General features: G+C 46.1%; 1 pseudogene; it reads left to right on the plus strand.

The window, feature by feature from the left end:
• Window positions 1-1035: 1035 nt before the first annotated feature.
• Window positions 1036-22727, plus strand: LOC133388608 (rho GDP-dissociation inhibitor 1-like; annotated as a pseudogene).
• The last annotated feature ends 2524 nt before the right edge of the window (window positions 22728-25251 follow it).

Genomic DNA, 25251 nt, shown 5'->3' on the forward strand with positions numbered 1-25251 from the left:
GGTACTTTAAGAAAATAAAAATAAAGAGAACATTCTAGTTCAAATCTATCTATCCTATAGCACCTACTTTATAAATAGGCTTCCAGTCTTCTCACGCATAACATAGCAGCATAGATGGTCTGATGGAAGTAAAGATTGACGATGAAGGACAAAGGACAACAGTCCTCTTTAAAGAGATCCTGACCCAGATGAGTCCTGATTGATAGATGGCTGTGTCAAGCCAATCATAGGTTAGTCACATAGATCAGAGAGAAGGCTTGACACCTTTTGGAAGTTGGGAAATGGGCTCTTCTGTTGTCATCTGTCCTGCACTTTGTGGTTTCAAGGGAACAAGAGACTCTAAGCACTCTTAAAGCAACAGGCTAGTCTGAATTGTAAACTACCTCAGATCTACCTCTGGTGATTGCACAAAAGAGGTGCTGTAAATTAAAGCATTCTCATTGAACTCAATGGAGAGTAAAGCTCCACAACCCCTTTCTCCACTCCCACAGCAAATACAGAGATTACTCTGATGTTTTTAAGATGTTTTTTAAAATGTTAAGATGTTTTGTTTTTAAGATTTTTTAAAAAGATGTTTTGTTTTTAAATATGTTTTTAGTGTTTTATCCAGGAGTATAGTGAGACAATTTTCATTGGGTGGGCAGAGACAAAAAGGGGGGGGGCAGAAGGATTGGGGCATCACTCACTATAAAAGAGGTTTCGGGGGGGAAAGTTTTCATAGGTAATGACAAAAATAAACCCTAATTTATGCACTTTAATTAGGAACTTTGACTTGTGACGTTTTCAAAAAAGCAAATAAATTTAAAATACATTATTTTCCACATGCAAAATATTTGTGTAAACTAAATAGCTGTGATTAGGAAGTAAATGTATATTGTGGAAATCATCCTACCACAATGATCTGAACTGTTAATAAAACTTAATGAACCGTGATTTCTCTGCAAACGTGTGGAGGAACTGTTCACTTGGGGTTGGATCTGGGTGTGGTGTAACAGCAGGAACACCAACACAAGATAATAGGTCACAGTTGCAGAGATGGCTGAACAAGAGCCTACCTCTGAACAGCTGGGCCCAGATTGTGGCTGAAAATAAGGAGGATGAACACTCTGTCAACTACACGCCCCCTGCCCAAAAGAGCATCCAGGAGATCCAGGAGCTGGACAAAGATGATGAGAGCTTACGCAAGTACAAAGAGGCCCTGCTAGGAAATGTCACCATAGCTGCTGATCCCAGCACTCCAAATGTGGTGGTAACAAAACTGACTTTGGTTTGTGCTCCTGCTCCTGCTCCCTTGGAGTTGGACCTCACAGGTGACCTAGAGAGTTTCAAGAAGCAGTCTTTTGTGCTGAAGGAAGGTGTTGAATATAGGATAAAAATCGCCTTTTGGGTGAACAAGGAGATTGTTTCGGGGTTGAAGTATATTTAGCAGACATTCAAGAAAGCAATAAAAATGGACAAGATTGACTGTTCACTTGAAATTCCTTCAAATATGTTACTTTCAAAAGCCAAGATTGCTAAGTTTGCTGTTCTCTGATGAAGCAGTGAACACCTGTATGGTGTCAGAGCATGCGTCCAAGTTGAGAATGAATTTTCACACACAGCTGTAGATGCATGGAAAGGTAACATTATCAATGTTATTATTTATTAAATTTATATCCCGCCCTTCCTCCCAGTAGGAGCCCAGGGCAGCAAACAAAAACACTCTAAAATATCTTAAAATCAGACTTTAAATATATTTAACAAAACATATTTAAAAACATCTTTTTAACAAAGCTTTAAAAACATCCTAAAAAGCAATTCCAACACAGATGCTGACTGGGATAAGGTCTCTACTTAAAAGGCTTGTTGAAAAAGGAAGGTCTTCAGTAGGCAATGAAAATATAACAGAGATGGCGCCTGTCTAATATTTAAGGGGTGGGAATTCCAAAGGGCTTCTGCAATACCACAGCAGATACGACCTCCTGGAGCTTGGTCAGAGAAGCAGGACACAGAATAATGGGCTCAAGTTACAGAAAGCCAGATTTCAGCTGAACATCAGGAAAACTTCCTGACTGTTAGAGCAGTAAGACAATGGAAAAATTACTTCAGGAGGTGGTGGTCTCTCCAACACTGGAGACATTCAAGAGGCAGCTGGACAGCCACCTGCTGGGTATGCTTTAATTTGGATTCCTGCATTGAGCAGGGGGTTGGACCTGATGGCCTTATAGGCCATTTCCCACTCTATGATTCTCTGATTCTAAGCTGCTGGGCAGCAGGGTGGATGGTACACCAGCACCAACCCTAGTTTATTGTCTCCTTGGCCAGACACCAGGTAGAGGCCTTCACAGCCAGCTGCAAGACAGAGTGGTTTCCTGGTGACAGAGATGGAACTTCTGTAGACCACAACAACCCCTCCCCCCATCCCTGCAGCTTGTGTTGCACCGAGTATCCAGATGAGCACTGAGTATCCAGGTGAGCAAAGCTGAGTCACATCAACTCCTCTCAGCTCACCCACCCTGGTCTCAGTGATACACACCAAATTGGCATCAAACTGTGAACTGTGGGTTCAGTTCTCCTGAGGCAACTGCTTCCCAGAACTAACTACCCTGGTCTCCTTTGCCATGCCAGGAAACAAATTAAGAGAAGTTTCACTTTAAAAATTAAATTGATACCTATAAACATCCCTTTTCATCACTTGACAACAAGTCACATATATGTTTCTCCAAACTACAGGTAAGATCCTCCGTGGCGCAGAGTGGTAAGTGGCGGTAACGCAGCTGAAAGCTCTGCTCACTGCTGGAGTTCGATTCCAACAGAAGGAAGAAGTCGAATCTCCGGTAAAAGAGGTTGAGGTCCACTCAGCCTTCCATCCATCCGTGGTCGGTAAAATGAGTACCCGGCATACGCTGGGGGGTAAAGAAAGGCCAGGGAAGGAACTGGCAATCCCACCCCATATATACGGTCTGCCTAGTAAACGTCGCAAGACGTCACCTTAAGAGTCGGAAACGACTCGCACTACAAGTGCGGGGACACCTTTACCTTTAAACTACAGGTGCTGGAATTAACTGTATAAGCACACAATCTCTGCTCTACAGAAAGGCCCTGGGCCAGCCAGCTAACACTGCTTCTGATGGCTGTACCAGCAAATCTCACATGCCCTATTTTTGTAGTATATACATTTGCATGAGAAGTTATTTAAGGTAACATTTATAGTAATCATTTGCACAGTTGGGTGGAGGTCTAAAATGGTTGCAACTAAGGTTCTAGCCACATTATACTCTTCAAAACCATTTTGAAATGATGTCAGCTTGAAAGGATATATTTTTCATTAAAAAAAAAAAAATTAGGGAAAAAATGCCTCCCAAACACACACACAATATTTCAGCTCCCCATTGCCTGAGCTAATCTCGTAAGGTCTCACTAGGTTTCCTGGGCCTTGGAGAGCCAGCTCACTCACTTCTTTGCTTCTTCTCAGGTCCTGCTCTGGACTAGGCTAGGCTGCTGCACAGTCTTGCCCTAAAAGACTAGACACACCCACCTGATGAACTAATAACAGAGAGTTGTAAGGAGGCCTCTATTCATCTCAGAGAGCTATAATTCCTTGAGTGGCTTAACAATCAATCCCTTTTCCTAGGGAATTCTGGGAATTGCAGCTCTGTGAGGTGAACAGAGAGTCTCCTAACAACTCTCAGCACCCTTTACAAAGTACTCTACCCAGGATTCTTTGGGGAAAGCCATGACTGTTTAAAGTGGAATAATAGTGGAGTAAATGTACAGTGTGAATGCAGCCGAAGTGGAGACTTTTTCCCTTCCCTTTTCAGATTATCAGAGGATTGGGTTACTACGGAATTACAGGGGGGAAACTGCGTGATAGCTTCTGTTTGCCAGTAACGTTATGTGAACCATGAGGATTAAAAGGGGCTGTGAGAAGCACCGGGCACACACTAAACCTCCGTGTGAATCCTGCCCAAGCCTATGTGACTGGAAGCCCAATACCACTACTTAACAGTGAATATAAGGGCTAATTAAGGATCATGTCAGACATAGGATAGTACTACTTGCTCATACAGAAACCACTGTCCTGGGTTTTCCTATGAGCAAGCATGGTTTCCCTATTGGCAAGTAGTGCCCCATCTTTTAGTAGCTACTGTACAGTTTGTGTCTGATCAGGGACTTTCCTCCAGCTTTGCTTTTTTTAAATTAAAAGTAAATCATCCTTCTAACCCACTGCTCACAAGCCACCACTAACTGGCAGGGGAACTTCAGTGACAGTCTAGGACCCCTAATGGAATTCAGCTAGTGCAGCCAGGGTAAGGTGGGGACCAAGCATTCTGTTGCTGATCACGTTATTCTGATCTTTGGTGTTTAGGTGAGGTGCGTAATGCCAAATGCTGAAAGATATGCAAAACGGAAACATAAAGCATTTCAACAAGCTACTGCAAAATGCGTTGTTGAGGATATGTTGAGGAAGCAAAAAATACTCAAAGAATGGTACTGTATCAATTGCAAGTGGTGAGAGAGCTGATATTTGACAACAGATGGTTAGTGCGTGGCTAAATGTAGTTCTGAATAGGATTGGTACAGCCTATTATGATCCCTGGCCTGCTGTTGTCCATTTCTTTCAACCAGAGACAGAAGACAATGTCAGCCTGTTGCAGAGATTTATGCTGAGCAAGATTTTGTTAAAAAAGAAAATCTTTTGGAGGTCTCAGCATTTTTAGTTAATTTCAAATGCCAAGTTTCTTTAAATCTCAATAATTTACTATTAAAATATGTTTCATGACATTTCTTTATTTAAATTAATGTAATTAATTATTTAAAATGAAGATTAAAAATGCCTTTTCGCATGATTTTAAAGTGCCCTTTTGAGTTCATCCCCTTCCCCCCACGCAAGCTGACTGGGCTTCCTGGTCCAACCCCCCCCCCCCAACAACTATGGGAGAAGATACTCATGATGTGGGAAGCCGGGATGTGTGTGGCTATCAAGCACCTCAGATGAGTGCAGTTGCTGATTTTGTTTTTAAGAAAAGTCTTTCCTTTTAGCCTTAAAAAAAAACCTTTAGGCACTGGTTGCTTCAAAAGTAAAAAACTTCATTTAAAAAAACAAAACAGTAAACAATAGCCTGGCATGAAGTAGGCATAAGAACATAAGAAGAGCCTGCTGGATCAGGCCAGTGGCCCATCTAGTCCAGCATCCTGTTCTCACAGTGGCCAACCAGGTGCCTGGGGGAAGCCCGCAAGCAGGACCCGAGTGCAAGAACACTCTCCCCTCCTGAGGCTTCCGGCAACTGGTTTTCAGAAGCATGCTGCCTCTGACTAGGGTGGCAGAGCACAGCCATCATGGCTAGTAGCCATTGATAGCCCTGTCCTCCATGAATTTGTCTAATCTTCTTTTAAAGCCGTCCAAGCTGGTGGCCATTACTGCATCTTGTGGGAGCAAATTCCATAGTTTAACTATGCGCTGAGTAAAGAAGTACTTCCTTTTGTCTGTCCTGAATCTTCCAACATTCAGCTTCTTTGAATGTCCACGAGTTCTAGTATTATGAGAGAGGTAGAAGAACTTTTCTCTATCCACTTTCTCAATGCCATGCATAATTTTATACACTTCTATCATGTCTCCTCTGACCTGCCTTTTCTCTAAACTAAAAAGCCCCAAATGCTGCAACCTTTCCTCGTAAATGAGTTGCTCCATCCCCTTGATCATTCTGGTTGCCCTCTTCTGAACCTTTTCCAACTCTATAATATCCTTTTTGAGATGAGGCGACCAGAACTGTACACAGTATTCCAAATGCGGCCGCACCATAGATTTATACAACGGCATGATGATATCGGCTGTTTTATTTTCAATACCTTTCCTAATTATCCCTAGCATGGAATTTGCCTTTTTCACAGCTGCCGCACACTGGGTCAACATTTTCATCGTGCTGTCCACTACAACCCCGAGGTCTCTCTCCTGGTCAGTCACCACCAGTTCAGACCCCATGAGCGTATATGTGAAATTAAGAGTTTTTGCTCCAATATGCATAATTTTACACTTGTTTATATTGAATTGCATTTGCCATTTTCCCACCCATTCACTCAGTTTGGAGAGGTCTTTTTGGAGTTCTTTGCAATCCCTTTGTGTTTTAACAACCCTAAACAATTTAGTGTCGTCAGCAAACTTGGCCACTTGACTGCTCACTCCTAATTCTAGGTCATTAATGAACAAGTTGAAAAGTACAGGTCCCAATACCGATCCTTGAGGGACTCCACTTTCTACAGCCCTCCATTGGGAGAACTGTCCGTTTATTCCTACTCTCTGCTTTCTGCTTCTTAACCAATTCCTTATCCACAAGAGGACCTCTCCTCTTATTCCATGACTGCTAAGCTTCCTCAGAAGTCTTTGGTGAGGTACCTTGTCAAATGCTTTTTGAAAGTCTAAGTACACTGTGTCCACTGGATCACCTCTATCTATATGCTTGTTGACACTCTCAAAGAATTCTAATAAGTTACTGAGACAGGACTTTCCCTCGCAGAAGCCATGCTGGCTCTGCTTCAGCAAAGCTTGTTCTTCTATGTGCTTAGTTAATCTAGCTTTAATAATACTTTCTACCAGTTTTCCAGGGACAGAAGTTAAACTAACTGGCCTGTAATTTCCGGGATCCCCTCTGGATCCCTTTTTGAATATTGGCATTACATTTGCCACTTTCCAGTCCTCAGGCACGGAGGAGGACCTGAGGGACAAGTTACATATTTTAGTTAGCAGATCAGCAATTTCACATTTGAGTTCTTTGAGAACTCTCGGGTGGATGCCATCCGGGTCCGGTGATTTGTCAGTTTTTATATTGTCCATTAAGCCTAGAACTTCCTCTCTCGTTACCACTATTTGTCTCAGTTCCTCAGAATCCCTTCCTGCAAATGTTAGTTCAGGTTCAGGGATCTGTCCTATATCTTCCACTGTGAAGACAGATGCAAAGAATTCATTTAACTTCTCTGCAATCTCCTTATCGTTCTTTAGTACACCTTTGACTCCCTTATCATCCAAGGGTCCAATCGCCTCCTTCTAGAATTTTTTGTTGTTGGTTTTTATGTTCTTAGCAATGTGCTCCTCAACTTCTTTTTTAGCATCCCTTATTGTCTTCTTGCATTTCTTTTGCCAGAGTTTGTGTTCTTTTTTATTTTCTTCATTTGGACAAGACTTCCATTTTTTGAAGGAAGACTTTTTGCCTCTAAGAGCTTCCTTGACTTTGCTCATTAACCATGCTGGCATCTTCTTGGCCCTGGCGGTACCTTTTCTGATCTGCGGCATGCACTCCAGTTGAGCTTCTAATATAGTGTTTTTAAACAACTTCCAAGCATTTTCGAGTGATGTGACCCTCTGGACTTTGTTTTTCAGCTTTCTTTTTACCAATCTCCTCATTTTTGTGAAGTTTCCTCTTTTGAACTCAAATGTGACTGTGTTGGATTTTCTTGGCAATTGGCCATTTACATGTATGTTTAATTTAATAGCACTGTGGTCACTGCTCCCAACAGTTTAGTTGCTGTCATTGTTTATCAGCAGTAAGTCTGCAAGGCTTTCTGATCTGCTGCAAGTCACCAGAACATGTGTGGCCAGAAAAGTCATGTGAAAGGCAGAAGGGGGTAAACCGCGCACTCCTTGCATACTGCAGCTCTCTAACTTCCAACTGCAGTGACAGGCAGGAGAATAAGTAGCATTTACTGTAAGTCCATCACTCGCAATGACTGTGGCTAAAAATGTGTCCTTGAGAAAGTTCTTTTCCCCTGAAACACGTTGCACTCACAGAACACACTTTCTGTAGTACCTGGAGTTTCCTCCCTTCCCTTTTTGCTGTCAAAAGCCTGCCTTGAACCAGAAGTAATATTTTAACACCCCCAAAAACACCTCCCTCTTTTCACTTCACAGCTATTCTTGCAGCACTGGTGGCAAGAATGGCTACAGAGGAGAAAAAAGAGTCTTTCCCCTTCCTTCCTTCCTTCCTTCCTTCCTTCCTTCCTCTGTCACCTCCAGTTATGTGAGTGTCCTAACTGTGTGGCACTCCTAACTTACCCTCTGGAATTCCTTTGCAGACAACTGCACTCCAACAAACAGATGCCAGAGGAAGGAGACGGGATGTCAGAGGCAAGGCAAAAAGCACAGCCCCACTGCTGCTTCAACACACTGATGATCTACATGTGGGCAATGTGTGAATAGTGCTAAAGTGCAAGCTTTTATGGAACAGTGACTAGGTGGTCCTCCTGCAAGACAGAAGCAATCATAAATGTTTGACCAGAAGTAGCGATGGTTGGAGTGGAGAGCCTGGCATCCAGGAGCCCACTTTCTGTGCAGTTCGTTCTTACTGTTGTGTCAACTGAAGGAGTTAGAAATGTTTAGCCCAAGAGTCATCAACCTTTTGGGGGCTAGTCGGCACATTTGGAATTTTGAGAAGGTGCTGTGATTGTTGCTGTAGGGGTGTGAAAGAACACAAAATGGATGTCATTGGAGTAGGGAATAACAAAAAAATGGCTGCCACAGAAAAGAGGTGGGACCACAAAATGGGGCACCAAGCCTTCCATGAATAGGAGAAAGAGAGAAGGCACCTACATCATCATAGCTCTCACTCACAGACAGAAGTGCTTTGCATCTTTTCAGAAAAGAAAGGAGGGTAGGTGTCTAGTCCTGGCATCCAATGAAATTATTGGAAAGTCAGCAGAGTTCACACAGCAGTTGCAACAAATCAGTCTGTTAAGACCACAGGTAAAGGTGAAAAAGGAAAGCTAAGGTTTATTCACTAAGAACATACATAGCCATCTCTCTGAGTAAGAGCTCAGACACGTCCTCACAACATGGAGGGAGAACAAAGGAAGAATGTGGGGTCTGAGAAGAAGCAGGGAGAAGTTGCTCAAACAAACAAGTTACAAGGAGGTCAGTGAGAGGAAAACAAAATGTGACTCTTCCTGTCTAGCACCTCCCATTGGTTCAGGTAACTAACCACAAGGGTTGTTGCTTCATTCCAACACCCCTTCTCAACCAAGCTTGGTCAAGTCCACAGGGTTCATCTTCTCTTGCAGAAGCTGAAACTGGTCTCTAGGAAGTGGCTTAGTGAGAATATCTGCTATCATGCCTTTCATTGGGCAATCCTGCCTCTCAGTAAGTCCTTCCTTGTGCATGTGTCTTATTATGTGATGTTTCACATCAATGTACTTGGTGCATGAACTGTTTTTCTGGAAGGGGTTCAGTGTCTCTTTCCCCTTTCAGGTAATTTGTGTCCATGGGTGTTGCTGTTGTATAAGCTTCTATAAGCCCTAGGTACTCAAGAGTTTCTTGGATCTTTTGTTTTGGGTTGAGGAGATAGCTCTCATCTTCCTCTCTTTCTGTTTGGATCCCAAACAGTGGGCAACTTCTCCCAGTCGTTTTATCTTTATCTCTTGGCTTAAGTGATGTACAATGTCCTCACAGTCACTTCTGTTCTCACAACCCAAGAGTAGATCATCAACATAAATCACTAGATAAGTCCATTTTCCATTTCTGTATGGTGTGTAGAGACAGGAATCAAGCTCACTCTGCCTGAAATCTTCTCTAATAAGTAACTGGTTCAGTCCCTGGCAGCTTGCTTCAGACCATACAAGCTTTTCTGAAGTTTACAGACAAGTTCCTCATTTCCTGTTACTCCACATCCAAGAGGCTGTTCCATGTAGAGCTCCTCAATTTCTCCATGTAAGAATGAAGTCTTTACATCAAGATGTTCAACATGTATTTTGAGTGATGCTGCAATACATATTGTGGTGTATTTCACTACTGGAGCAAATGTCTTGTAAATCTCTTTGTCTTTGTGAAAAGTCTTTGGCTACTAGCCTTGCTTTGTATCTTTGTATCTCTCCTTCTCCATCCAGCTTGACTTTGAACACCCATTTGCAGCCTATGGCCTTCTTGCCGGCAGGCAGTTCTGTGAGAATCCAGGTTTGGTTCTGGTGTAATGCATCTATCTCCTCTTGTGCAGCCTTCTTCCACTTGCATGCTTCAGCTGCGGGCGTTCTCTCGATTTCTTCCCAAGTTGGGGGCTCATGTATTGTTGCCACTCTTGCAAGGTAGGACAGTTGTATAGGTGGGATTCCTCTGTTTAGTCAAAATGAGCGTCTCGGTTCCAGGACAGCAGGTCTAGCTTCTTGTTCAGTGGCCCTGTCTACTGGTGTAGTGACCTCTAGCTCTGGACTTCCCTCTGCTTGTTGTACACCCCCTTCTGCCTGTGCATTCCACCTCTGCTTCTCTGACAGCTCTGCTGCTAGATAGGTAAATTCTACCTCTTGTGTTAAGCGCTCTGCAGCACTTTGGTTTGTGCTTGTTCTCTCATTCTCATCAAAATAAACATTACTCACTGTTATTTTTCCTGTAGTCAGGTTCAGTATCCTGTAGCCTTTGCTTCCTGGTTCATAGCCAACCATTATGCCTTCTTCAGCTCTGTCATCTAGTCTGGATCTCTTCTCTTTTGGTACCTAACAGTAAGCTGTTACGGCAGCATGGGCTGTGGGAAATAAAGTAACGTGTGAACAGTCCTGCAATCCAGGGAAACAGGTAGCCAAGTTCTGAATATGTCTGGAATGTGTGTGATTTCCTTTTCCTTTGTTACTATGTTTTGCTGTCTCTTGGTTTAAAATAAGTGGGGAAATGTCCTTTAAATGCCGTAGTACAGTTTAGAGGGTAAGGTATAGAATTTCCTTGGCACATTGTTATCTCCCTCCCCTTCTGTCCCTGGCAATAAAGCTTTGGCAAACGGTGGTGGCAATTGTGGCAGAGCATTTGGCCAAAGATGATACTGGATAGAGAAGGTTAACCCACTAGTGGCCAGAAGCTACTAAGGGGGTTCCCTAAACTGGGTCCCATCCATTTTGAAAGCCCTTGATAACACTTGTGTCTCCCTCCCCTTCCGCGAAATCCTGGGAAACGAAGCCTTGCAAGTAGCTTGAGCCGGTGGTGCTAGGCACTTGGGAAAGGTGGAAACAGGATTTGCACTGGGAAGGTTCAGGGCTCTGGCTGGCAGAGACTTCTAACTGGTTCCTGTCCCTTTAGACACCCCCCTCTTGTTTTTCCTTTTGAGAGTCAATCTGGGAGAAAAAGCTGGTGGCAACAGCTTTACGTGTGAGTGACTTGATCTGGGAAAGTGGCATTTGAAGGTGGCTCATCCCTGAGACTTATTTTGAGACTAGGTTTGGTTGTTTGTGTGTGCACTGTTTTACTCATTGCAATTGGCTTTTGGTGTTAGACATTTCTAAACTTATGGCAAAAGTGGCAGCCATAGAGGGAACAAAACGCTTTATGAGTCCAGTAGAGCTCCTATCAAAAATAGAGAAATGGTTGATTAATAAGGGAAGGTGCATGTGGGGTGATCATTGTTTTAAAACAGATGACCCTATACAAACAATAAATGATGCATATGAGGGATACTGTAAAGAGTACAAGCCTTCCAAATCAAACAAAGGTGCTGCAGCTGCTTGGGGACTTTATAAAACATGCAGAGACTTGTCAGACCTGTTTAAGGAAGAACGTAAGAAGAATCAGGAGTCAAGGAGTAAGTTGGCCCAGTCAGAGGAAGTATTTGAAAAGGAGTGTTTGGAGTTAAAACAAAAGTGGGGAAATGATTGGGAGAGTTTGAATGAGAAATTTGAAGGCGAACACATCAGTTTGACTGAGGCATTTGATCAGGAAAGAGAGGCTTTTGCAAGAGAGCAAGCCAATTTGAATGAGACACTGGAAAAGGAACGAGAGGCTTTTGCCAGAGAGAGAAGTAGTTTGATTGAGACATTTAAAAAGGAACATGTGGACTTGAATGAAGGATGGAGAAATGATTGTGACAATTTAGCCCGTGAACGAATGAATGTGGTGGCAGAAAAAATTAGGTGGACTTCTTCTTTAAGACAAATGGAGAGGGAGCGAGACGAGGCATCAGCCCAGGCTGAGGTGGCATGTCAGGGTATGAAAGAGAAGGAGGAAGAATGTACAAGGGCTAAACTAGCAGCAGAACATTTGGCGTGTCATGTAAGATAGCAGAATGAGACAGTCAGTCATGATAAGTGCCAGGCTCAAATTGAGGAACTGGAGAAAAAAATACAGATTCAGCAAGGCCTTGTAGCAGTGGTAGTCCACCTTCCGGGTGGGGGTCAGTGTTGGGAAGATTCCCCCTCTCTTCCCCCCTCCCAGAAGAGGCTATATCATCTGCTCCTTTAAATCCTGAATAGAAGGAGTCACAGGTACTTGCACCCATTATAATGAAAAATGTGGTGCAAACCATTGGGATTGGGCTAGCTCATAATAAAATTGTCCAAGAAATTGTACATTGGTGCCCTCCCCAGGCAAAGGCAGTGGCATATAGTTTGGGTTCTTTGAATAAGGACACAGTGTTGACTTGGTTAACTAGGGCAGATGAAATGTATCCTACTGCTGATGCTCAAGATCTAATGCAGGTGGCAAGATATTGTGCCACTGAGTAAGATGCAGCTTCCATTGAAGAAACTTTCAGAATGGTGAATGCAGGGAATGTGTATGATTGGATGAGAATTGTGATTAAGGCTCTGTTGCCAGGGATGAATGTGTTAAAGGCATATGTGATGGAGAGTCAAGGTGTAGGGGAAAGCCCAGAGGTTTATGTGAATCAGAAGAAATTCCTTGCACGTTTATCAGACCATGTGAGACTTCGGGGAGCTGGCCAGTATGAGTATAATGACAGAGAATTTCTGCAAGCTGTACACATGGGGTTAAATGCTCAAACGAAGTTAGCAATAGGGAGAATGGATCTTGAAGGTGTTACTTTGTGGGAATTGAGTGTGGCTATTTCGCAAGTCTCTGAGCTCCTTCGAGAGGTTGGAGGGGGGCAAAAAGCCGCCACTATACAGAAGAAGGTTCAGCTTGAGCTGATTCAAACTGTCACATATACTAATCAAGGGCCTCATTCATCTGTTATACCCAATTCAAATTGGGGACCCCAGGGAAGAGGAGACTACCACTGTTTCTTGGCCCCTGGTTCCAATCGGGGTAATTTAGCTTCAACAGGGGGAGATAGGAGACCTGGGTTCAATAACTCCAGAGCAACCACAGCAACTTTTCTCCCTCCCACAAAAGTTATGGCCCTACTCAGACCTGACAGGGGAATGAACTGGTGGATTTTGTGGAACCCATCCATAATCACATTTGGAATGCAATTAGAAATTTGGGAGAAAATATGGATCAGTTCCACAAGAAACCCACTGAAGCCTTGACAGAAGCCTTACATAGGAGAGTAACGGCACAGGCTCCTGATATGGCCCCCTCCACCTCTGCTTCTGTCCCCCCCCCCACTGCTCCTACTGCCACTGTCCAGCTCAGCTCAGAAGAGCAGAGGCAGGCCGTACAAGATGTGCATGATCGAACCCAGGGCTGCCTAGTTCCTGCTGCTCCAGTCACAACTGTGTCAATGTTAGCACCAGCTTTGTGGGGCAGAATGAATGTGGAGGCCACCACTTGGGAACTGGGAACAGGCTTGGTTTTTCCAGACGAATCCAGCCTGCAAAAACCAGGGGTCTTTAATGCGAACTCTGTAGATACGGGGGGAGGTGATTCTCTCCTAAAACTGGGTGTCATGGATCACAGTGCAAAACCCTCTTTGGCAAAAAGGGAAAAGTTTTCTTTAACCAAAGAAGTTGAAACTCCAGAAACAGTTGGAACCAGGAGGGCTCCTGTCTTTGAGCAAAGTCCTATTAACGTCCTTAAAGAGGAACATACCAAAACATCTTCTGAAAGTGCAGGCCCTCGTTTAAATGCTTCAGATTTGCTTGAAAACACACAAGATGTGCCCATTTCCATGGAAAGAAATACTGATTTGAATGCTTCCCTTGGGTCTACTACACCACAGTCTCTTGCTAATGAACATTCTTTTCCTAATGAACAATCTGTTGCTTGCAAGCAGCCTTTGGATAAAAAAAATTAGAAGAGCTTCTAGCTTCAGGAATAGTCTGTCCAGAATTTGAATTTAGTTTGAACATTAATACAATTTGGCTTCCAAAACAGCAGCTGGTTTCTGATCCCATCTGCATGAGAATGGACCAGTTGCAAAGCCCTGATTCCAACAGGGAGCTGCTTTCTTCATTTTCACGCTTTGTGTGTACAAATTCCAGCACTGATGCAAATGTGTTATTGCATGCAGTCCCTGACAGGCTGAGTATCAGGGAACCCAGAGCAATTGCTCTGCAAACGGTGTTCACCAGTGAAACTCCCTGGCATGGTACAAATGGAAGCACAATTGTATTTGGAATGTTATATGCTGGTGCTACTGACTGTGCTTTGTTTTGCATCTGCAGCCAGAGAAATCCAAAAGAGGAAGATCCCACATGTATCAGAATTAAGCACAAAATTAGGGAAAGGAATCTCAGATTCAAATGCATTACACAAAAAAGATTTGGACACAAAAGCAGCAAAGGATCCTGTAAGCAAATCCAAGTCTAAGAAATCAGAAGATGCAGGTAAGCCAATAAAGTGCATTCAGATAGTGGACAAAGACATGAGGTTAAGACTTAGAGACACACCGACAAAGATGCCTGCAATACTAAACATTTTCTTTGTGCCTCACTGAAGGTACAAGTTCTTGTAAACAAGGAGTGGAAGGACAAACCACCTGATGTGCTTTCTTCCTCCAGTTCTAGTTGTGTGCATGCATTCCAAATTCAGGACTTCATTGCCCAGGATGTAATATGGTATCCTTCAAGGATGGCCACTTCTGTCCGTTATTAAAGAACGTCTGTGGCTACCAACATACAGTAAAGAGTTGCTGTTTCACCCTGCTTCTCTATTTTTCTTCAAGTAAATTGGGCACGGCATAAGTGTTGCAATATGCAAGGTTTTTTTCTTTCCCACTTTGTTAATACAAAGAAAAGGTTTGCCTAGTTTGTCTAAGCAAGTGATTAAAGGATGTGAGGATGGGAGAAGGGAGTGCAGAGGTGTTCATGGAAGTGTTTTAAGCTTCCCTATAGCAGGTAAAAGCATAGTGACATCACCTTTCATAAAGGGTGGTATGTTGAAGGAACCCCAGTTCCCATTGGACGGGGTAGTCTAAGATTGAGGCATACGGGATGTAGACAGAAGATTTGAGAGAGGTAGAAAAACAGTGAAAAGGATAAAGAGTCAGTGACTATTTGTGGTGGGTATGGAATGTTTTGGGCAAATTAGTTGATTGACTCATGGGAGGGGGAGGGAAAAGAATAATCTCTGTGTTGTTTTCTTAAAGCACGAGAACATGCCCAATATCCTGTTGATGATATTGGGAATCTTAGGAGCACATGCAGAATGGAAGGCAGGCATTCTGGAGAATACTGGCATAGAGCCTGTCCCCACAAATACTTGGATCTGTTATCAAGACCCAGAAGTGGAGATGGCCTGTCGATTTCTAAGGTTGCTAAGTAATGCTTCCAGGAGACAACAGCTGGAAAAAGATGTCCTCCCTCAGTTACCTGTCGCACAGAGCACAGCTTGTGAGGAGACACGGTTAATTAGATGCACCCAGGGTCCCCAGAAGCAGCAAGTTCATTTTTGCAATGATTCTTCTGTGGACACCAAGATTTCTTCCACCCCACGATTCGGTGAAATGTCCCAAGGCAGCGACAGGATTCATGAAGAAGTTTGCAACATTTTATTGATTTCTATGGTCACTTGGGGGGAGGGATCCCCATTGCACTTCCAGGTTTTTATGGCAAGTGCCAAGAAAACAAGACCCACCGATAAACTGGCTCTTGTCCTGATTTCATCAACAGGGCAAGAATATCCCAGAACTATAACAAACTGGAAGCGGTTCAATGGACTTATGGATGTAACAAAAATACACACTGTTGGTCCCCCAGACTGGATAATTCCCATCCAGGAAAAGTACTGCCATTATGGACAATATCATATTCCTTTTAGGTCAATAGGTTATGATTCTGTTATAGAGAAATATAGTACCCCAGGGTTTTATAGGCTGGAAATAGGTTTATCATTTTTAAAAAATCATAACACTTAATCTCCTTATTAAAGAAGTAAACGAATTAAGCCATTTGGAAAAAACCCTTATCGGATCTCACGTGATAAAATTTAATCACCCCCAGCAATAGAGCAAGGGGAGGAATCAGAGGTAGATGAGGCTTTAGAGGACAATGAGGGAGGGGGTGTAGGTGACAGTCTGCTGGTTCCCATGGGCAGTTCTTCCAAGAGACCTCGCTCGACCTACAGGCGTCCTAACAGAGCCATTGGGGGATGACCTGGCACGCATGCCAAATCTGCCCCACCAGGACTCCCCGCCTGGCACTTCAAACACTTCCCCGCCTTCTGAAGCCGAGCTGGCACCTATCGAGCCTGTATGTCAGGCCCAGGATGTGACTCAGGAACCAGACCAACGGCTGTAGTTAATTCGTGTTTTATTAGGGTAATGTCCAAACAAAGACTGCGTTTTCTCATGAAGCAATACAGGGATACAGGTCCTGCGGCATTGGGAGAAAGTTGACAGAGCAAGGGACTTCTTCCCGCCTGTTCTTTAAGAAGGGGCCAAATGGGCGCGCAATCTTTCGCTCCTCCTTAACTGCCCCTCAGGTACTGCCCGCCTTCCCCCCCTTCTCTCCTGTCTTTTCAGCTGTCTGCGTGTGCGCGGTGAGGGGGGAAGCATCACCCCCTCCTCTTCTGAAGTTTCCGATTCCAGGATGGGGGATAGGGGAGGAGCTGATGGTAAACTGCCTCCCCGCTTTTCGGCTGTGAGCAGCCCTCCGTCTTCCCCCTCTTGCTCTGAGCCTGAAAGAGGGGGAGGCGTGAGAATGTCCAGGGAGGGCTCAGGCTCCCCGTTGCTAAGCGACCTTATCACTGGCAGTTCCTCTGTTTCGTCTTCACTCCAAAGGGGGGAAGTTCCTCCCCCTTCCCTCTGCCATCCATCCGAATACTCTTCTCCCAACTCTCCGGGATCCAGCTGCCCGGGATTGGGACCCCAGCTCTGCCTTCCGACACCATCCCCCCTCCCAGGCTGTGCCCCCCTCCCCTTGTCTGGCTTAGGACGGTGGGGAAAACGTTGATGGAAAAGTTTTACCAATTCTGGAGCATGCACATCAGCTGCATCTTCCCATGATCTGTCAGCCACCCCATAGCCTTTCCAGTGAATCAAGTACTGCAGCTTGTGGCGTCTGATCCTGGAATCTAAGATCTCCTCAACTTCAAACTCAAGCTGCTCATTTACCAGGAGTGGAGCTCCGGAGGTTCCTCCGGCCGTAACTCACTGGGAGGGGCGGCTTTCGTTAAGAGGGATCGATGGAACACAGGATGTATTTTAAACGTGTCAGGCAGCTTCAGTCGGTACGCCACGGGATTGATTTGAGTTTCTATTTTGAAAGGACCCACCCTCTTGTCTTGTAATTTTCTACATTTGCCCGGCATCTGGAGGAAGCGGGTGGACAGCCATACCTGGTCTCCCGGTTGAAGGGGGGGGGCCTCCTTCCTGTGCGGGTCAGCAACTCACTTGTACTCCGTTTTGGCTTCATTTAACTGCTGTTTCAGTGTCTGTTGCGCCGCTTGCAATTCCTTAAGGAAGTTCTCAGCTGCCGGTACCAGCATTCCTTCTGAGCTGCTTGGAAAGACTTTAGGATGGAATCCATAATTAGCGAAGAACGGGGTTTGTTGAGTGCTGGAGTGCAGAGAATTGTTGTAGGCGAACTCTGCAAAATGCAAATATGATACCCAGTCAGTCTGTTGATAGGACACATAACTTCGTAAATATCTTTCCAAAACGGCGTTCAAGCGTTCCGTCTGCCCATCTGTCTGGGGGTGATGGGCGGAGGAGAGTTTTAATTCCGTCTGCAACTGTTTCCACATTGCTCTCCAAAATTTGGCTGTGAACTGAGTTTCTCGGTCTGAGACTACGCTGTTTGGCAATCCATGCAGCCGGTAGACTTCTTTTATGAATAACTTGGCCATTTCTTTAGCCTCTAAGGCCCCTGCACAAGGAAGAAAGTGTGCCATTTTGGTAAGTAGATCCACCACTACTAAGATGGCTGTTATTCCTTGGGACTTGGGTAGATCAGTTATAAAATCCATGGAGAGGTCCTTCCAGGGTTCGTGTGGGACAGGCAACGGTTGTAACAGTCCTGCTGGTGTCCCTGTTTGTGTTTTTGTCCGCAGACAGACAGAGCAGGACTTTACATAACTCTCAATATCCCGACGCATTTTAGGCCACCAGAAGTCCTTGGCCACGTTCTGAATGGTCTTGTAAATCCCAAAGTGTCCCGCTGTGATGGAATCATGACACTGGCGTAGGATTCTGAGCCTTAATTCCCCTTCTGGCACATATCTGGCGGTTTTGAACCATAACAGTCCATTTCTCCAGTGAAAGGTTACTTCTGAGTCTTGACCTTGTCCCGTCTCCTGCTGATATTTTAGCATGTCTGCATCTTCTTGTGCCTTTTTGAGTTCCTCTTCCCATGAAGGCTGGCATACTCCCAACGTTAATTTCTCTGGTGGGATTACGTACTGAGGCTGGTCCTCGGATTCACTTTCTTTGTATTGTGGCTGTCTGGATAAGGCATCCGCTCTCTGGTTTTTGGCTTGGGCATGGTAAGTAATCTGGAAGTTAAACCTAGTGAAGAACTGGGACCATCTTATCTGTCTCTGGTTCAGCTTTCTGGCGGTTTGGAGGCTTTCAAGATTCTTGTGGTCGGAGCGCACTTCAATTCGATGAGAGGTCCCCTCTAGGTATTGTCTCCAGTTTTCAAAAGAGTCCTTGATGGCCAGCAGCTCCTTCTCCCAAACTGTGTAGTTCTTCTCTGCAGGCTTTAACTTCCGAGAGAAGTACGCACAGGGGTGCAGCTCCTTCCCTTCTTGGTCTAATTGTAGCAGGACCCCCCCCCGATGGCAAAATCTGAAGCATCTGCTTCCACTACGAAAGGGCGGTTCGGATCAGCAAAGTGCAGAATGGGCTCAGTAGCAAACCTTCTCTTCAGCTCCTCAAAGGCCTCGGTGGTGTTCTCTGTCCATTGAAACTTCTTCTTCCCCCTTAAACAGTCAGTCAGAGGAGCTGTTAATTTGGAAAACCCTGGAATGAACTTTCTGTAATAATTGGCAAACCCCAAAAACCGTTGTACATCCTTTTTGGTGACAGGTTGGCCCCAGTCCAATATGCAGCTTACTTTCCCTGGGTCCATCTCCACGCCTTCCGCTGAGATTCGATATCCAAGGAAGTCTAGAGACTTGAGGTCAAATCCACATTTCTCTAATTTAGCATACAGGTGATTTTCTCTCAGTCTCTTCAACACCGTCTTCACATGCTTCTTTTATTGTTCAAAGCCGGGCCATGTGGCCAGAGACTGTGGATTGAAAGGGGGGAAAGCCGAGCCGTCGGGAAACTAGAACACCCAGTCCACGTGCAGGCCGGTGCAGGCCGGTGTCCACATGTAATTGGACAGATTACATACGTGTCCAACAAGTCTCTAAACACGTCGTTCATGAATTTTTGAAAAATTCCTGGACTTCCACAAAGCCCAAACGGCATGACCAGGTATTCATACTGTCCGTAAGCGGTCAAGAATCCTGTTTTCCATTCATCTCCCTCCTTCATTCTGATCAGATTGTACGCTCCTCTCAAATCCAACTTCGTGAAGATTTTTGCAGAGCGCAGTCGGTCCAGCAACTCTGAGATCAGGGGCAGCGGGTAGCTGTTGGGGATGGTGATCTGGTTCAATGCGCGATAGTCGTTACAGGGTCTGAGTCCCCCCCCTTCTTTTTCACAAACAATAGTGGCGCTCCAGCAGGGGATTGTGAGGGGCGTATGAATCCTCGCCTCAGGTTTTTATCCAGGAATTCCTTCAGGGCCTCCCTCTCATTCTCTGTGAGAGAGTAGATTCTCCCTGATGGGATGCTGGCTCCTGGCACTAGGTCAATCGCACAGTCGTAAGGGCGGTGGGGGGGTAAAGTCTCTGCCTCTTTTTCATCAAACACATCTTTGAATTCTTCATACTTTGGCGGCAGGGTCACTTGCTCGATCTCTTGCACTGCCCCCGCTAGGGTGTTCTTGATTCCTTCAGGTTGACAGTTCTCCTGGCAATACTGTGAGGTGAACCACACCACCGCCTCCTTCCAACTTATTTTGGGTTCATGCTTTGCTAGCCAGGGCATTCCCAGAATCACCTCAAAGTTCGAGAGATCTGACACGTATAGCGAAATGAACTCTTCGTGCCCAGGGATTTGAAGTTTCACTTCCTCCGTGGCTTGTGTCACCCCTCCTGACTTCAGGGGTCTCCCATCGATAGTCTCCACAGCTAGGGGAGCGTCCAGTTTCCACCGGGAAATTCCATGACGCTTGACTAACTTTGCATCAATAAAATTTGTGGAGGCTCCACTGTCAATTAAGGCAGTGGAATTAAACACCACTCCTCTGGAAATTGTAATCCGAATAGGCAAGACCAACACCCCCTTTGAGGGAGGTTGGATCGTTGGGGGGCCTTTATACAACGCTGCCCCCAGTCCACCGGCCTGCACGTGGACTGGGTGTTCTAGTTTCCCGACGGCTCGGCTTTCCCCCCTTTCAGTCCACAGTCTCTGGCCACATGGCCCAGCTTTGAACAATAAAAGCATAAACGTTCCCGGAATCGTCTTTCCTTTTCTTCTTCCGACAGTCTTGGCCTAGCCCCTCCCTGTCCCTCAGTTGCATTACCTGCCATCCCTGCAGTGGGAAGGGTCTTGTTGCGGGATGCAGAGGCTGAGTATCTCGGGACCTCCTGCTTCCTTTCCAGGCGCCTTCCTTCCATCCGGTGATCTATCTGTAGGCATAGCCGGATGAGCCCTGGTAGGTCAGCGGGGGGGGAGGTCCTGGCCAACTCATCCAGGATTTCAGCATTTAATCCACTCCGGTACATAAACATCAGGGCGGCGTCATTGTAACCAGTTTCCTGGGACAGAATTTTAAAAGCATTAGTGTACTCGGAAACAGTCCCTTTAGCTTGCTTCAGAGCGCCTAGTTGCCGCGCTACTGTTTCAGCCCTTTGCGGGTCTTGAAACATCTCGGTCATCTCCTGTATAAATCCTCTGTACCTTCCTAAGACAGTATCCTTTCTCACGAGATACGGAGTCACCCATTTTGCAGCTTCTCCCTCCAGGAGGCTAATCATGAAAGCTACTTTAGCCCCATCGTCTGGAAATTCCGTGTGCCTGACATCCAGATATAACTCACATTGAGCCACGAAGGTTGCCAACTGATCACTTTGTCCCGCGTATTTTGGGGGCAATCCAATGGGAACCTTTACTACGGCAGCTGGAGGGGCTGTTCACATCTGGTCTATCGTGGCCTTCAAGGTTTGATTATCCATCTTCAGCGCCTTGACTGCTGCTAGCAGGGCTTGAACATCCGTCTGCAAATCAGCTACCTTAGTCCTCAAGATTTCCACTTCTTCCGTCTCAGAAGTGGGGTTCGTCCCCCCCGCTGCTCCCTTTGACATCTTGTCCCAGTCAAGTGAAGAGAGCGTTGAGGGTGATTTAGGTGGCTCTGTCAAGCTGTCTGGCCCAGGATGTGACTCAGGAACCAGACCAACGGCTGTAGTTAATTCGTGTTTTATTAGGGTAATGTCCAAACAAAGACTGCGTTTTCTCATGAAGCAATACAGGGATACAGGTCCTGCGGCATTGGGAGAAAGTTGACAGAGCAAGGGACTTCTTCCCGCCTGTTCTTTAAGAAGGGGCCAAACGGGCGCGCAATCTTTCACTCCTCCTTAACTGCCCCTCAGGTACTGCCCGCCTTCCCCCCCTTCTCTCCTGTCTTTTCAGCTGTCTGCGTGTGCGCGGTGAGGGGGGAAGCATCACCCCCTCCTCTTCTGAAGTTTCCGATTCCAGGATGGGGGATAGGGGAGGGGCTGATGGTAAACTGCCTCCCCGCTTTTCGGCTGTGATCAGCCCTCCCTCTTTCCCCTCTTGCTCTGAGCCTGAAAGAGGGGGAGGCGTGAGAATGTCCAGGGAGGGCTCAGGCTCCCCGTTGCTAAGCGACCTTATCACTGGCAGTTCCTCTGTTTCGTCTTCGCTCCAAAGGGGGGAAGTTCCTCCCCCTTCCCTCTGCCATCCATCCGAATACTCTTCTCCCAACTCTCTGGGATCCAGCTCCCCGGGATTGGGACCCCAGCTCTGCGTTCCGACACTGTACTGTCAGATGAGCTGGCAGAGGCTTGCCCCACCCTTTGTCCCCCGCGAGACGCCGTGAGAATCAGGTTGGCCAGAAGGTGGAACTTTGGAGGAGTCAGAGATTACGAGCGAAGACCTTCCCTATTTAAGGCAGTGCCCCCCCCGATTGGGGTACTGACTCAACTTTCTTCACATGCTGCAGAGTATGGCTAGATACCATAGCTAGGGACAGCAGTGAGTTAGTATAGTTAAGTCTATGAAGCGCACTACTTTTGATGTAACCGTTACTCTAATAAAACAAGAATTAATTCCCATCTCACCTCCATCCCGTGTCTCACACTCTGGGCAGGACAGCTTGACTCAGCCACCATCCCTGTTCTCCGACGTCTCCATGACCAAGAACATGGAGGCTAGTGGCAGTGCTGAAGGGGGAATCCCAGTGACCCTTGAGACCTTGTACACCGAGCTCCAGAACCTCCAAGCCATGGCTCAGAACCTCCAACTCGAGAACCAGAATCTCCATGCCTTGATTGCCCAGGAAGGTGTGATGCCGGCGCCAGCAGCACCTGCCAGAATCAAGTCTCCCATGGGGATGCCCTCCCGTGGGGATGCCCTCCCGCTACGGTGGCCAGAGTGACCAGTTCACCACATTCCGTGCCCAGTGCAAATTGTACATGCGTGTATGAGAAGCTATCTCCAACAGAGGACTCAAAGGTGGCGTTTCTCATCAGCCTGCTAGAAGGAGAGGCTGCCAAGTGGGGCACCCCATATCTGATACGAAATGACCCTGCGCTGGGGCAATATTCCGTTTTCATTGCAGCCACGGAAGAGATGTTCTGAGATCCACAATGGAAGGACACAGTGTTTTGCCAGCTAGGAACCCTGAAGCAAGGAAGGGGATCCATGGGGGTCTATACTAACACCTTCCGTGTCTTGGCCCAAGAGACTGAGTACAATGACCCGGCCCTGATGTACTTCTATTGAAATGGTTTGAACTCCGAGGAGTTAGATGAACTGGCGTGCACCTCCCCACCAGGCACCTTGGCCGAGCTAATCCAGTTGTGTCTGCAGATAGACAGTCGGCTCGAGGGCCATTGGTTGGAGTGCAGAGTGGAGCCGATCCATTCCCCGGCACCTCTCCCTCTCCCTCGCATCCATCACCTCCTAGCGTGGGAACCTCGACTTTGTCAGGGGTGGAGCCCATGCAAATTGGTGGTGTCCGACCACATTTGTCAGAGGAGGAAAAGGAGAAGCACAGGAGGGAGGGGCTATATGCCTGTACTAAGGTAAAGGGGGGCATCTGGGCTGAGGATGCCCCTCCAAGGTCGAGAAGACATCAGTGCCAGAAAACTCCAAATCCCAGCTCTTGTACAGGCCCAAGAGTTGGGAGCCAAGTCAACGAAGCAGTCTCATCAACAGCCCCTGCCATTGCAACCTGCCCTGCTCATGCCAGTCTGACTGAACCTGCCCACAGGACAAAGTTTCCAAGTCAAAGCCATGATTGACAGTGGGTCATCATCAAGTTTCATGGACTATAATTTTGCCCGCAAGCATGGTGTCCCCATTCAGACACTGGAGCAACCCTTGTCCATCGAGACCATTGATGGGCGGCCTCTAAATTCGGGGACTGTGACCACAGTGACCGAGTTGTTGGGAATGCCTTACTTCTCAGTGGTGAGAATCAGTCAGTCTTAAGTCTGATAAAGAGCCATAAAAAGAGAGCGTTGGGGTGCCTTGGATTGCCCATCAGTAGTCAGCAGCTCGACAGCAGCGTAAGCAGGCACACAGGTCACCTGATGAGATGCCTTGGATTGCTATGTAAATATGATGTGTTGTAGTCTATCTAAATGTGCATCTCTACATATTAATTAGCATGCAAATATTATGCAAATTATGTCATCTTGTCTCTTCTGGTGATGCTTTTCCTTTGTTTGGTGATACCTCCCTAATTGACACATTGCTTCCTGGAGCTGATGTGGGTCACTAGAAACAATCACAAAGCGACACTCAAGTTGGACCATAGGCCGATGGCTGCATTCACTCTAAGAATCAGCATTGTGTGGGGTCATCCATCAGGGTGTGTTGCCCCACATTGTTACTGTCTTGGAGTCTTTTTAGACTCTTCCCTCTCACTTGAGGCTCGAGTAGCCTCGGTGGTTAGGAATGCATTTTACCAACTTCGGTTGGTAGCCCAGCTACGTCCCTATTTGAGTAAAGAGGACCTTACATCAGTGGTACATGCTCTGGTAACCTCACGTTTGGATTACTGTAATGCGCTTTACGTAGGGCTACCTTTGAAGACAGTTCGGAAGCTACAACTAGTGCAAAATGCGGCGGCCAGATTGCTGACAAGGACCAAGCGGTCCGAGCATATAACACCTGTTCTGGCCAGCTTGCACTGGTTGCCAATATGTTTCCGGGCTAGATTCAAAGTGTTGGTATTAACCTATCAAGCCTTATACGGTGCGGGACCACGATACCTTGCGGAACGCCTCTTCCGATATGAACCGGCCCGTGCACTACGTTCTGCTACGAAGGCCCTCCTCCGGGTTCCAACTCACAGGGAGGCCCGGAGGGTGATGACAAGATCTAGGGCCTTCTCAGTGGTGGCCCCCGAACTATGGAACAGTCTCCCCGAGGAAGTACGCCTGGCGCCGACTCTGCTCTCCTTCCGGCGCCAGGTCAAAACCTTCCTATTCTCTGAAGCATTTTAAGTTACACTGATTTACTTTTTAAAATGTTTATTGTATTGGATTGATGATTGTATTTTAGTATTATTTTGTTATTCATTGTATTTTTATGCTATTTTATGTTCACCGCCCAGAGAGCTATTGCTAGTCGGGCGGTATATAAATTTAATAAATAAATAAAATAAATAAATAAAATAAATCACAGAGGCTATCTTTGGGCTCAGCCAGCGATTGTCTGCTATTGGATCAGGTTTATTTATTATTGGCAAAGCCAAAAAATGATGGCTCTGAAGCACAGGACAGTGTGGACGCAGAGGAAGACGGCAATGCTGCCGTAGCAGTTGCTCATGGAGGCGTCCTTGTGCTTGAGAACATGGTCAGCGTCTTCCCCATGACAACCCAGCCAGTTCCAGGATCCAACAGCTATTTCTACTGTCCTGAACAGAAAGTACAGCGGCTCTTCTTCAAAAC

Source organism: Rhineura floridana, chromosome 7, assembly GCF_030035675.1.
Source record: "Rhineura floridana isolate rRhiFlo1 chromosome 7, rRhiFlo1.hap2, whole genome shotgun sequence".
Classification (NCBI taxonomy): Eukaryota; Metazoa; Chordata; class Lepidosauria; order Squamata; family Rhineuridae; genus Rhineura; species Rhineura floridana.